Consider the following 13,004-nt stretch of genomic DNA (forward strand, 5'->3'; position numbering starts at 1 on the left):
AAGCCCTGTGCATGTAGCTGGCTACTAACCCTAGAGTTAGTATAGCTTAGTTAAACTTTCGTTTATTGCTAAAGGTTTATCACTGCTGTCTCTATTAGCCTCCCTGCACTGTAAGGGCCAAGGGGGCAGGTCCAGTTTCTGTCTTGTTTCAGGTTTTGTCTCCAGCCAAGATAAGTATCTCTGCAAGGCTCTGTTTTTATTCTGAAAGGAAATTAGGAGCTATTGGAGGGTATGGAGTGGAAGGGGACAGTCTTCTGGCTTGGATGTATAAAAGGGATGCTGGGCCATGCTGATGGGCTAGACCATGGCAGGCAGAGAGAAGAGGCAGGAGGCCAGGCAGGGGATGCCAGTGCCCGGACACAGGCCGGGGGGTGCAGGTGGCAGTGGCAGGCAGTGGCCAGGCCCTGGGTATATTTTGAAGGTCAAGCCAACAGGACTTGCCAGTGGGCTGGGTATGGGCATGAGACATGCAAGTTCTCCCAGATGTGACTCCAATGTGACACTTTGGAGACTCCCTCGACATCCACCTGGGGAAGACAGACCAGTTGGGAGGAAATATCTGGAGTCTCATTTTATTAATTCTGAGAGTTCGTTGTATTAGACAGTGAAGCGGAAATGTCAGGAAGTCAGCTGGAAATAAGAGTCTGGAGTCGGGGGGAAAGCCTAGCCAGAGACGTGAATTGTGGCGTCATCGGCGTACAGACAGCACTTAAAGCTGTGACGCTAGATGGGTTCACCGGGGGAATGAGAGTCGAAAGAGAAGAGCAGAGCAAATCTGAGCCCTGAGCGGGGCAGAAGGGCACACAGGGACAGTGGAGGCAGAAGGCAGAGAGTGGCGGGCTAACAGCTCTGAAGGCCAGCACTCTATCACAGAGGGGTGGCTGAGGAGGGGCCCGAGGCTGGAACCAGGAGGCACTGTCCCAGGTCTGCCCTCTCATGCCAGCAGCAGTGATCTATCCTCAAGGAGAATATTGATTGAGCACCTACTGCATGCAGAGATCTCATCAATGGCTCAATCAATGTGACACGGCCACACTTCCTGATCCGAGCCCTCTGAGCAGGTATTTTCCATCCTGGACTTATCCCCGTTTCTCAGGAGAGGGATGGGCCCAAGACACAACTAGATCCCCCAAGATCGCACAGCAAGCCAGTGTAAAACAAGCATAGAAATCAGCTTTTAGGGGGCTCAAGGTGGGGGCCAGAAAATGAGATGAGAGCAAGCATTTACTGAGCACCTACTGTAAATACCTCCTACATACGAGTGCTCTACCCACATTACTGACCACCCAACAAAGGTAGGTCTTGTAATTCCCGCTTTGCAGATGGATAAGCGGAGGCTTAGGGGTGTGAAACGACCTCCCCAACGTCATGGCTTCTAAGTGGTGGAACCAGGCCTGCAAACCAGGCTGTCTGAATCCAAAATCCACCTCTATGTCCACAGTGGGTTGGCCCCACCCCCAACCCATCCCCATCACCAACAGGATGGTGGTCAGAGTCCACTGAATGAAAGCATGCGTGCATTCAAAATAGCCAATCAGCAGCCTTCCATCAGAAATGTCATCTTTATGACAACAGCATCAATTTCAGGCGTACCCTGCATATGTGAACCAAGGGGGATGGTGGATTGTCCTTTCCAAGCACTTCCCAGCCCCTTAGAGTCCCACAGGCCCAGAACCACGGCCCTTGACACCCTCTACCCACCCCTGCTCCCCCTTCTCCTCAGACCCCGAGTGTCTGGCCAGGCTTTCTCACTGGGAAGCGGCCACTCCATCCAAATGGCCACCCCACCCCTCCTCACCAGCCTCCCTGCTTCTGCCCTGGCCCCCACTCTTTTGAGTCCATTCGTCAACCGGCAGACAAAGGGGTGCTCTACACACCTCTGCACAGAACCCCTCCAGCACCTTTTGTCTCACTCAGAGCAAAGGGCAGCAGCTAGCACACTCCAAACACTCCCACCCACACCTGGGCTCCTCCCTCTGCTCTATTCCCTCAGATCTGATGGCTCCATCCCATAAACACGGCGCACACACACCTGCCTCAAGGCTTTTGCTCAGGCTGTTCCCGCTGCCTGGAGCACTCTTCCTGCAGACACCCACGAGGCTCATTTTCCTTTAGTGAGACTTTCCTGGCCGCCTCTTCCAGATAACAACTTTCCTTCCCTGCACTCCTGCTCCTCCCATTCGCGCTACATAACAGACTCTGTGGGGCCTTGGTTTATGTATTTCCTTCTCTCCCCTACTGAAATACATGTGAGCAACGCGGGGGCAGGCCGACTATCTGTTGGGTTCACTGCTTCTTCTCCACCCCTAGAATGGTGCTGGGCCCAGAAAAGGCACGCAGTCGATATTTGCTGAATAAATGAATGTCAGATAAAGCGGTGTGGGGACTCCAGGGGAAAGATTTGTCCTTCTCCACGCTCCCGGTTCAGCTCAAAGCAGAGAAGTGAGAGGTGTCCAAAAAGGGGTGTGTCTGGGGTGGTGGGGGGCGGGGGTGGGGATGTTCCAAGATCTCCAAGGCCTGGATTTTAAGCAAGGTTTGAGATGCCAGCAAGAGGGCCTGGCATTGCCAGATTGATAGTCTGCATTTCAGAGAAGGACAGCCCCACCTCTGACCTTAGCCCCGTGCCTCAACAGCCTGCTCAAGGAGATCTGCCCTTAGCGGGAGGAGGCAGCCAGGCCAGGTTCCAGTCCCTGCCACCGCTTGCCAGGTGTGTCTTGGGCAGCAGTTGCCTTTGCTCGGTGGTCTTCAGCTTTGCCCCCTGCCAGGCACGTGCTGGCCTCCTGCCTGCATCGTAGCTCATGGAGTCCTCTCAGTCACCTCTGTATGCCCTGCAGCATCCCCAGTTCTCAGTGAGAAGAGTGTGCTCTGAAAGTTAAGTAACTTACCCAAGGTCACACAAGGTCTGAGTCTCAAATGCACACAATTTGACCCCATAGTCTAAGGTCTTGACTGCAATGGAATAAGAAATTATTTTACCATTCTGAGTGGCAGTCTCTGAAGACCAGAGCAATAATTGATGCCTCTCAGGGGGGTAAGTGTGTCACTTACAGGTGATAGTGAGGTTGTCCTCAGCCTCCCTGCTCTTCATTAGACCTCCCTCCTCCTCTCTACCCGGGCCAAGCGTCCAAGGCATCCCTGTGTGTTGCATTGCTCTTGGGGGCAGCCAGACCCCCCAGTAAAGTGGTGTCTTCCTTCAGCTCCTAACAAGTCACGTGGCCATTGCCCACACGACAACGACAGAGGAAGCCTCAGGGGGACCCCCCACCTCCCGAATCTCCGGGCTTCCTGCATCCCTGGGAGGCAATGTCCATTAATTCCAGCTATGACCAGCAGAGGGCAGCAGCAGCCTGGGGGAAGACCCAGAGGCCCAGGCCTAGGGGAGAGGCCCGTGTCTCCACCCTAGGAGCTCCATTTCCTCCGCAGCAGTAGCAGACACACAAAGAGGAGGGCGAGCAAGGGTCCTCCGGGGCGGAACACCTCTGCCACACCTGCAGCAGCCTTGCTCCATTTCTTCACAAGCTTTCCCATAAGACTGACCCAAGGCTGTCTGGCCACTACAGCTGCTGCTGATGATTAGCAATAATAATAATAATAAATGAAATGCCTTCTGCTTAGATCATCTTTAATTTCCCCTCCAGAATGACAGTCGACTCTGCTCAGAGTTACAGGCAGCCCAGCAATTACTGAGCGCAAATACCGTGTTCACCCGCCTCACCTCATCCACGCCCCACAACACCCAGCCCTGAGACTGGCTCCACTATCACCTCCACTTTATAAAATAAGATGTCAAACTCTGAACAGAACGGACGTCTCAAAAAATGGGCATATTACATTTAAACTCTCAATCTGTTGGGTATTTGAGTGAAATGGACATACCTCCAGGGAGTCGGTGGTGAGGGCCGGCTCTGAGGACTTCCTGGGTTGGGATCCTGGCTCTGCAGGACTGCATGACCTTGGCGAGTTACTTCATCCCTCCAAACGTGCTGTTCTCCTTCATAGAATGGAGATGATCACAGGGCCAGATTCATAAGGTTGTTCCTTGTAATACAGGTGAATATCCATACCCAGTAACTGCTGGACCACCTGTGGTTTCAAGGATAACTTCCCTCCCACGTCCCCGTAGCCCTTGGAACCTTCCTCTCCTCCTGTCGCCCCTGCCCCCATCACTTTGTAATTGAAAAGTCATGATTGCTCTCCCAGGTGGAGCACTGCGCACAGGTCAGATTGCCTGCTCTGACTTAGTGACTCAATTGGATGCGGTTCAGCTGTGTATGATCAACTCCTCCCCCCCGACAAAAACATTATTTTGCATCACAAAGAAGTTGATTTCTCTCACACAAAAAAGAAGGCAAAAGGCGGTGGGTAAAGGGCTGGTACAGCAGCTTCAAGAAATCAGGAAGAACCTGGGCTCCTCCTGTCTTCTTGTTCTGACAATATCACCCCATGGCTGCCACTTCATGGCCCAGTGGAACCATGGAGCACCACCCTTCAGTCCCACAGGTGACAACAGCCTGCTCTGTGAGAGTGGCAGTGGCTTCCAGAGAGACTTAGGAAGTAGAATCAACAGGACTTGGTGACAGATTTGCCACAGAGCTGGGGAACAGGGAGGTCCAATGGTGACTTCCAAGGAGCTGATGTGAGAACGAGAGCTGATGTGAATATTGTTCCCAACTCCTGAGACAGGGACAGTGGTCCCGTGGCCAGGAAGTGGTAGGCAGTAGACAGTCACAATGTACATTAGTATATCAACATTGTGAGTAGGGCACGCAGGGAAGAAACCTGTCCAACCCAGCCCTGTGCTAGAAAGACATAAGCAGGGCCTGCAAAAGCCCTGATTAAATCTCACAACTTTGCACCTGGAGCTGCCATCTTGAATTCCAGGTGAATATCAGCCTTTGGTTTGGGCTGTGTGCCCTGGATGATGGTGGTGCCAAATTATATAGGCCAATATCTAGAGTTGGGTTAAAATGAAGCATTTCGAGGAAAAAAATTGCAATGAAATTTGTTTGACTGGTACTTCAGGCTTTTGAGCACAGAACAGCGTCCATCACTCCCAACACGCAATGCGGATATACATTTAGCCAGGAGGGAACATAAGGAGGGGCAGACAAGCCGTGTTTACTAAAATATCTCAGTGTGTGCCAGGCATGTTCGTGTATATTCAGGAAGAAGTGTCGGTATTTAAAATCCTCAGCCCTTGCCCGAGTCCCCAACACGCCTCCTTGTCTGGAGAACTGTAAATCTTGGAAACATCTTGCAAGGGAGACACCTCACAGAAGGCAGGCTTGGCATGGGATGAACAAAATCGACTCCTCTTCTTCTTTCTGATGCACAGCGAATGGGCAGGGGGAAGCATCGTTGCTTAAAGAGGAACCAAAACTCCACCCCAGAGTTGCTAATTCCTTTTGGCTTGCAGTTATGCAAAGGATTAAAAAAAATCCAACGAATCACAAATCCTCTGGTTGCTAAGTAAAATGAATATGTTTTGGCTGCTGCTGTTCCCTTCCCCAAGGAAAAGATTCAAGCAGAGGCGGTCCCCATCTCTCAACACAGAAAGCAACATCTCTGATTGCCTCTAGACACACCTTCATGCTCGTGGCACTTTGGGACCCTCTGCCCGCTGGCTTATGGGCATGGCCTCCCCATCACTCTGGGTCCCTTGGAAGAGCCTCTTTCCCAGACCCCGCCTCTGCCTCATCACGTTTCTCCCAGGCTATTGACTTGATCAAGGTTAAGGTATGAAGAGTCACGCAGCAGCCCTACCTGGCTCTGCTCTGATGGGGGAAGCCTTTTCAGAGCTTGCCTCTTCCTCAGCACGAGGGGCTGCTCGGGCCCAGTCCCAGAGGCCATGCTGGTCCCGGGGGAAGGTGGTCGTCATCCCCATCTGTGTTTTCTCTTGCAGGTAAGTCATGCTCCAGCAGTCGGGAGGGCTGTGTGATGACATACTTGGCAGTTTGGGAGCAAAACCCGGCACAGTAAGACACGATTGATTCATTGCATCTCAACCCTCTGCTGGGGTGGACTTTCATGCGTGGACTTCTGTCCCCAAGGAGGCTTCTCTGGGTCTGGAAAGGGCCCTAGCCTTGGTTGGGGGAGGCAAAGGGGTGGCGGCTTCCAGGTACCATCTGGCCAGGACCCGGCTCCATTGTCTGTGCATGTAGCTTGCACTGGGCTGCCTGCTCCAAGGGAGGCATCTCCCCACGATCTACGACATTGGCTTCAAAGAGCTGCTTCTGGCAGCTTCGAATGGCTGAGACCTACTGGCATGGGATGGAGGAGTGCAGGGAGCTTCCCAGGACCTCGCTAGTCCTGCCTGGATGCTCGGAAGGCCCTCGTCCTCGGTGGCATGCAGCCTCGGCCATTTCCAAACTCATGGCATCTCACCAGCCATGTCACCCACCCCCGGCTCTATCGCCCTTCCCATCACCTTTCTCCCACCCATCACCTCACATCAAGGTTTCAGCAAGCAGGAACCAGGTTTAGACTCCAATTACCTGTGCGTGTGGGAGGTTGGATTGTGACATCTTTGGAGGGCCAGGCTTCTGAAGCGACATTTGATTTCTGGTACTGAAATGTCAAAGGGTCCTGAGGCACCCGCTAGGGCAGCACGCAGAGCGTCCACCTGTGTGCGCATCCTGGGCTCTCTCTGGGCCACTTGGTGCTGGGGACATGCCGGGACCTGGTGGTCAGCCCTCCTCCTGCCTCCTCAGTGTTGCCTCTTCACCTTCTGCAGCTGCCTACCAGAAGCAGGGGAACCTGGAAGGCAAAGGAGAGGGGTTTGGCATGTAGTGAGCACCGACTGTGTGCACACAGTGCCAGCCAGGAGCTTCACACTCATCTCCAGCGTCACAGCTGCCCATTGGCTGTGGAAGCCGATGGACTGGGCCCTCTCCCAGTACACAATCATTGGAGGGTCTCAGCTCACCGAGTAACTGTGGGGGCAGCACGGTGCCTCCATCAGCCCCCAGTTCCGCTTTCCAAACATCGTCACCATCGCCAAAGCAAAGCCTCAGACCTGCAGGCTAGTGCTCCCATGCCCCATAGCCAGGAGTACAGGACAGATGTGGGGAATCTGGAAGGAGATTCACTTCAAGCACCATCCCACCCTATTTTTTAAACTTGTGCTCCTGTGAAAACTGCTTGTGTCTGCATCAAACCCAGCTAGGCAGGGCTGAGGGCTAAGGGTAAACCTGGGAGAGTTGAATTCCAGTGCTGTGATTAAAATCAATATTCCACATAATGCAATGTAACTTGCTCACATTGTCCCATGTAATCTTTAAAGCCACAGCCCTTTTGCAATTGGGATTATTATCTCCGTTTTACACTGGAGGAAACTGAGGCTCTAAGAAGTGAAACGATTCACCCAGTTAGGAAGTGATGAGTCCAGATGTGGTAGACTGAATAATGGCCCTCACAATGGAACCTGTGAGTGTTCCCTTAGATGACAAAGGGCCTTTGCAGATGTGATTAAATTCAGGATCTTGAGATTGGGAGACATTATCCTAGATTATCCAGTTGGGCCCTAAATGTCATCACAAGTATCTTCATAAGAGGAAGACAGAGATTTTGCTACAGAAGAGGGGGAGACACAATGATGAGTCAGAGGCTGGAGTGAGACCTGGAAGGGGCCATGAGCCAAGGCATCCAGGTGGCTGGAAGCCAGAAAAGGCCAGGAAACGGGTTTTCTCTGTGAGCTTCCCCAGGAAACCAGTCTGGCCAACACCTTGACTTTAGCCCAGTGCAACTGACTCCACATTTCTGGCTCCAGAACTGTAACAGAATACATTTGTGTTGTGTTAAGCTAGCAAATTTGCAGTAATTTATGACAGCAGCTGTGAGAAACCAAAACACCAGGATTATGCCCCAAGGATCCTGATGCCCTCCCTCCTCTCTGCTCTGCAGTGTGCTGGAGCCCACAGGGCTCTGCTGCTGGGAGTTAGTTTCTAGTCCAACACTTTACCCACTCACCCCCCAAGCTAAGAGACTCCTGAAGTCGGGGACCACAATGTGTCATCAGTACGTCCCAGGACCTGATGCATAATAGGTGCCCACGAAGTGAGACTTGCCTTCCCCAGATTAAGAATAAAGAAGACAAACTATCCACGGCTGCTGTGAGTCTCTCATCAGACCTCAGCCTCTAGGGCAGGGTCCCTGCCTGTCTCCAGTATGTGGCCTCTGTGGCTTCTTCGCCCTCCGTCCCCACAGTGGGACGAGACGTCATCAGGAAGGCAGGGGATCTGCAGGCGGCAGTCAGGGCTCTGATCGCAGCTGGCTGGGGGACCATGGGTTAGCGATGCCACCCCCTGGCTCTGTGCCTTCACCTGTGTAATGAATGGGGCACTCACAGCCCCTCTCAAGTGGTCCTGGGGATGAAGTGAGAAGGTGACATATACAAGTGAGTTATACATGTTCCAGTTCTGTCACTCACCAGTGCTCACTGGGTGGGTCACTGAACTCCCCTCAGCATTCCCCTCTCCATCTGTAAACCACCAGTGCAAACCCTTCTCAGACAGGGCTGACCCGAAGCAGGAACCAGTGCCCCTCTGCCCTCAGTAAGTCTGCCAGTAGGGGAAGCCCATAGAGGGTCTTGGGAAATGAAGCCAACAGAGTCAAGAGGATCAGATGACAACGAACTTCAAGTGCCACCTTCATCCCATTCTTTCTGCAAATATTCACCACACACCTGTGTGACCTCAGGCTCTGTGTCAGGTCCTGGGGATGTAATGGTGTCCATTAAGAAACAAGGTCTCTGCCCTCATAGAGTGGCCTGATGTATGCCCGAGGCAGTCAGCAGCTGAGTGCGGGAGACTCTTGGGCAGAGATTGAGTGTGTTGGTATCTGTAGGCATCAGCCTGGCTTTGCTGAGTGAGCTACATCAGAGTGGAGGAGGCCAGAGGCAAAGTCCAGACTCCACTGGATCCTGGACTGAGGGGAGAAGGGGCTGGGCGGAGGAGCAGCCTGAGCACCTGCCTCTCACTCTAACTGGGTGCTGATTTGTCCCCATGGCCCCAGCACCCAGGCAGGTCACCAAGTAAGCTCAAGACAAAAATGATGAGTGACTCAACAGTGTCTGGGGACAAGGGAGGGAAAGAAGAACTCAAAATGACTGAGGTTTCCAGCTACCAGAAAAATGGAAGGACCTTGAAACAAATGGGCCATCAGCAGGGGACACTGGCTGGAAGCCCAGAGTCCAGTCAGCTCTGTAAGGCCCCCAGAATAGGCATTTGACTTCAAGTCACAGGCATTTCAGCAAAAGCCTCTTTGCTACAGTGATTATGGTGAAGCAGATGCCCAGAGCTGAGATGGACAACTCTCAGGCCTCCAGTGGGGACAGAGAATCCCTGGGCCCCAACGCAGCTTGGCCTGAAGATCTGAGTCAGGCATCCAACCACTTCTGCTCAGCTCTTTCAGGAAGATGCATGTACTGGCCTCTCTTGCTGCAAGGGTCCACCACCTTCCTTATGTGTGACCCAAAGCTTCTAGTGCTGGCTCAGTGGCTAATTTGAGCATAAGCACCCCGTTGGTAAAATGAAGGATAGGTGTAGATCAGCATTTCCCAAAGTGTGTGCTTCTCAGAAAATTAGGTCCCTGGTTGTCCATAGAGGTTACTTAACAAACAGACTCTGTAGTTATGTTAGAAATAAATCTTATGATTACCAGGATTAGTCTCTTTAAAACTTGTCTAGGTGGGTCACAAATCCGCCTCAGTCAGGCTTTAAATGGGGAACAGGGTTTAAATTGGATTTAAACATTTAAAAATCATGCTAACATGAACCAAAAGAAAGTGAGAGTAGCTACATTGATTTCAGACAGAGCAGACTTAAGGAACATTGTTAGGGATAAAGATGGATATTACGTAATAACAAAGGTGTCAGTACTCCAAGAAAACATAACAATCCTTAATGTGTGTGCACCTAACAACCGAGGGTCAAAATACAGAAGACAAAAAATGATATAAATGCGAGGAGGAATACCTGAGCCAACTGTTACACTTGGAGGCCTTAACACCCCTCTACCAGAAATGGACAGATCCAGCAGGCAGAAGAAAGTCAGTCAAGGCATAGTTGAACTCAAGGACACTATCAATCAACTGGATGTAATTGACATCTGTAGGCTACTCATCCAACAAAAGCAGATATCGTATTTTTCTCAAACCCACATGGGACATTCACCAAGACAGGCCACATTCTGAGTCATTAAACATACTTAACAAAAGCAAAATAATAAAAATCATACAATGTCTGCCCTCAAAGCACAATGGAATCAAACTAAAAATCAATAACAAGGAGATAACGAGAAAATCCCAAAATACTTGGAGATTAAACAACACTCCTAAATAACATAGGTCAAAAAAGAAATCTTGAGAAATTAAAAAAAAAAAAAATACTCTGAACCAACTACAGATCACACAGACATCAAAACAATAATAAAGGAATATTACAAACACCTCTATGCCCACAAATTTGTCAACTTACATGGAAATGAACCAATTCTTTAAAGTAAATAATCTGCCAAAATTCACACGAGAAGAAAGTAGATAATCTTAATAGCCCTGTGTCTACTACAGAAATTGAATCAATAACATCCTTTCGAAACAGAAAGCACCAAGCCCAGGTAGGCTGATTGGTGAATTCTAACAAATATTTAAGGAAGAAAATGTATCAATTCTCTACAACCTCTTCTAGAAGATAGGAGCAAAGGAAATATTTCCTAACTCATTCTATGAGGCCAATATTACCCTAATACCAAAACCAAAGACATCAGAAAAGAAAACTACAGACTAATATCTTTCATGAACATAGATGCAAAAATTCTCAACAAAGTATTTGCAAATTGAATCCAACAATGTATAAAAAGAATTATAAACCCTGACCAACTGAGATTTATCCCAGTTATGCAAGGCTGGTCCAACATTTGAAAATCAGTTAATTTAATCCATCACATCAACAGGCTAAAGAAGAAAAATCATATAATCATATAAACAGACGTGGAAAAAGCATTTGACAAAATCTAACCCCCAGTTGGGATTAAAACTCTCAACAAACAAGAAATAGAGGGGAATTTTCTCACCCTGATAAAGAACATCTACAAAAATCCTCCAGCTAACATCATACTTAATGGTGAGAAACTAGAAGCTTTCCTACTAAGGTATAAGGCAAGGATGTCCCCTCTCACTGCTCCTTTTCAACATCATATTGGAAGTCCTAGGTAATGCAATGAGACAACAAAAGGAAATAAAAGGTATACACATAGGGAAGGAAAAAATAAAGCTGTTTTTGTTTCCAGATGACATGATTATCTGTATAGAGAATTCATAAGAATCAACAACAAAAACAAAAACCTCATGTAACTAATAAGCTATTATACTGAGGTTGCAGGATAAAGTTAATATACAAAAGTCAATCACTTTCCTTTATACCAGCAATGAACAAGTAGAATATGAAATTTAAAACACACTACCATTTACATTAGTAAGGTATATCCCAAAATGAATTACTTATAATCTAAGTAAGTATAAATCAAATAACATATGTACAAGATCTATATGAAGAAAACTACAAAACGCTGATGAAAGAAATCAAAGAAGAGCCAAATAAATGCAGAGTATTCCATGTTTGTGGATAGGAAACCTTGGTATTGTCAGAATATTAGTTATTTCCAACTTCATCTGTAGATTAAATGCAATCCCTGCCAAAATTATTGGTTATTAGCAACTATTAAGTTAGTTTATGGATATCAACAAAGTGATTTTAAAGTTACAGAGAGAGGCAAAGACTCAGAATAGTCAATTTAATACTGAAGAAGAAGAAAAAAGTTGGAGGATTGACACAACCTGATTCAAGACTAGCTCTAAAGCCATGATAATAAAGACACTGTGGTACTGGTGAAAAATAGACAAGTAGATCAATGGAACAGAATAGAAAGCCCAGAAAGAGACCCACATGAATAGAGTTGATGGATCTTTGACAAAGGAGCAGAGGCAATACAGTGGAGCAAAGACAGTTTTTTCAACAAATGGTGCTAGAACAACTGGCCATCCACATTAAAAAAAAAAAAAAAAAAAAGAGTCTATACACAAACCTTGCACCCTTCACAATAATTAATTCAAAATGGGTCATAGATCCAAATATAAGATACAAAACTATAAAACTCCTAGAATATAACATGGAATAAAATCTAGAAGATCCTGGGTATGGCAATGACTTTCTAGATATAACACCAAAGGCACAATCTGTGAAAGAAATAATTGAGAAGTTGGAATTCATTAAAATTTAAACCTCTGCCCTGTAAAAGGCAATGTTAAGCGAATAAGAAAACAAGCCACAGACTGGGAAAAAATATTTGAAAAAATATATATCTGATAAAGGACTGTTATTCAAAGCATACAAAGAACTCTTAAAAATCAATAATTAGAAAATTAAAAATCTGATTCAAAAATGAGCAGAAGACCCGAACAGACATTTCACCAAGGAAGATATACAGATGGCAAGTAAGCATATGAAAAAACGCTCCACATATGTCATTAGGGAATTGCTAATTAAGACAATGATGAGATGCCACTACAGTACTCATAGAATGGCCAATATCCAAAACACCTGACAACACAAAATGTAGGTGAGAATGTGGAGAAACAGGAACTCTCATCAGTGCTTCGTGGGACTGTGCAAAACAGTACAGCTGCTTTGGAAGACAGTTTGGCAGTTTCTTACAAAACTAAACAGACACTTACCATAAGATTCATCAGTCATGCCCTTTGGTATTTACCCAAGTGAACCAAAAACTTGTGTTCACACAAAAACCTGCATGTGGATGTTTACAGCAGCTTTATTCATAATTGACAAAACTTGTAGGCCACCAAGATGTCCTTCAGTGAGCGAATGGATAAATAAATGATGGTGCATCCTGGCAGTAGAGTATTATTCAAGACTAAAAAGAAATGAGCTATCAAGCCAGTAGAAGGCATGGAGGAACCATAAGTGCACATTACAAGTGAAAAAAGCCAA

At 47.9% G+C, this 13,004-nt stretch overlaps 1 protein-coding gene across 2 annotated transcripts in view; it reads left to right on the forward strand.

Moving 5' to 3' along the window:
• KCNIP1 (potassium voltage-gated channel interacting protein 1) overlaps nucleotides 1-13,004 on the forward strand; it is a 235,320-nt gene that overhangs the window by 130,878 nt on the left and 91,438 nt on the right. Inside the window, exon 2 of one of the 2 annotated variants that reach the window (XM_063724386.1) lies at nucleotides 5,903-5,975. The exons of the other annotated variant lie outside the window; for it this stretch is intronic. The gene's annotated coding sequence lies outside the window, so the exon portion shown is untranslated. The remainder of the gene's footprint in view (nucleotides 1-5,902; nucleotides 5,976-13,004) is intronic. 2 annotated transcript variants of the gene reach the window in all.

The sequence above is a fragment of the Pongo abelii genome, chromosome 4, assembly GCF_028885655.2.
Source record: "Pongo abelii isolate AG06213 chromosome 4, NHGRI_mPonAbe1-v2.0_pri, whole genome shotgun sequence".
In the NCBI taxonomy this organism is placed as follows: Eukaryota; Metazoa; Chordata; class Mammalia; order Primates; family Hominidae; genus Pongo; species Pongo abelii.